The 1,140-nt window shown below is 38.0% G+C and overlaps 1 pseudogene; it reads right to left on the bottom strand.

Moving 5' to 3' along the window:
* LOC106963418 (NACHT, LRR and PYD domains-containing protein 3-like) overlaps positions 1 to 780 on the bottom strand; it is a 14,367-nt pseudogene extending 13,587 nt beyond the window's left edge.
* Positions 781 to 1,140: the final 360 nt, after the last annotated feature.

The raw sequence follows: 1,140 nt of genomic DNA, 5'->3' as shown, positions 1-1,140 counted from the left end.
CTTAAAACTATCACTGATTCGGTACGGCTTCAGTAACACTTGCCACAGATTCTGTCACTGAAGCTGCAAAATCTATCAGAATGAATGCATACATGTACATAGCTATCTATCGATCGATTGATCGATAGGACAGTCATATTCATAGCTGACAGACTCAGTCCTGGCAGTTTCCAGATGTGCAACCATAGTTAGCCACTGCCATGATTTGAGGTCTGCAATGTTTTCAGCCTCTTTAAGTATCTGGTTCTTTAACTTCCTGTTACCACAACAGATGACAGCAAACTATGTTTGCTCAATAGGAAGTGCCAAAAATAAAAGAATCATAAACGTTGTTCAGTAAATATTAATCAAAACACTTTCAAACTGTCAAATAAAAATGTAACAACTTTTATTTCACCCTTTTCGTCTATGATAATTCACACCTGAATGATTTGTTCTTTTTAAAATTATTCCGAATTAATTTATTAAACCTCCTTAAATTTACGACAAACATCTTCATGTAGTTTTTCTTTTAGGTAACTTGGTCAGTTACAGTCTTAAAGTTTACTTTATTAAACATTTGGTTATTCTATGTCTCAATCAGTACCTGACATGTTTCGACGTTCTACTGCAGTCTTTGTCAGATGAGCCGCAGCAGTTGTTCCCAGAATAAGAAAACCTCAAATCAACTATATGATGACCGCTGAAGAAGGAAATCAAGTCACGGACTGAGAAAAGGCCAAAATAATACACCGAGAGGACGTCAGCGTTTTACCATGGAGTAAATAAGCAATAAGGAAGCAAGCTCATATAGCCAGGAACAGGTGTTACGTCAATCCGAGTTCACCCATCAGATACGGTTCCCCCTATGGCAAGCCGTTTTAACATAACCGAATTTATGTTAAAATGGCTTGCCATATTCCCTCTTCGTCTTCTTGCCTTTCCGCCCTGCAAACGCGGCAAAATACGCGCGTGCTCGTGATGAGCACTGAGAAAGCACGCGCGTAGAAAGCACACACTTTGTTGGGCGCGCCCATAGACATAATATAAGGATATTATTATTATTATTATTATTATTATTATTATTATTATTATTTATATTATGTCTATGGGCGCGCCTATCTGGGGAACTACGGACACCGTGAAAGCTCAAGTATTATT

This window comes from Poecilia latipinna, unplaced genomic scaffold, assembly GCF_001443285.1.
Source record: "Poecilia latipinna isolate Pla-1442-1.1 unplaced genomic scaffold, P_latipinna-1.0 Scaffold1532, whole genome shotgun sequence".
Lineage (NCBI taxonomy): Eukaryota > Metazoa > Chordata > Actinopteri > Cyprinodontiformes > Poeciliidae > Poecilia > Poecilia latipinna.
This window is presented reverse-complemented; position numbering and strand designations above follow the sequence as displayed.